Genomic DNA, 304 nt, shown 5'->3' on the forward strand with positions numbered 1-304 from the left:
GTCATCCCCCAGTTCGGGCACCGCGGAACACAGTGCGGGGCGGGACAGACAAGACCCGGCTGCGGGCTCGTCTCTGCGCGGATACCAACCCCCCCTTCCGGGATGACCGCTCACTCACTCGCTCGCTCGCTCTAAAAGCCAGACGGGACTGCGAAACGACGACCGCCAGAGTCTGAACTTAGGGGGATGGAGGGCCCCCGAAAGGTGGCCCTGCGAAGGGACACCCCCAGCCGCGCCACCCTGTGGGGCAAGGCAAATCCTGGGGGGCGATTGATCGTCAAGCGACGCTCAGACAGGCGTAGCC

General features: G+C 66.4%; 1 non-coding gene across 1 annotated transcript in view; it reads right to left on the minus strand.

Annotated features, from left to right (window-relative positions):
* Positions 1–282: 282 nt before the first annotated feature.
* LOC122094953 overlaps positions 283–304 on the minus strand; it is a 153-nt gene continuing 131 nt past the window's right edge. Inside the window, exon 1 of the ribosomal RNA XR_006144977.1 lies at positions 283–304. This exon is cut by the window's right edge and continues 131 nt beyond it. This is a non-coding gene — a ribosomal RNA (5.8S ribosomal RNA).

The sequence above is a fragment of the Dipodomys spectabilis genome, unplaced genomic scaffold, assembly GCF_019054845.1.
Source record: "Dipodomys spectabilis isolate Male_0828 unplaced genomic scaffold, ASM1905484v1 ptg000012l, whole genome shotgun sequence".
Classification (NCBI taxonomy): domain Eukaryota; kingdom Metazoa; phylum Chordata; class Mammalia; order Rodentia; family Heteromyidae; genus Dipodomys; species Dipodomys spectabilis.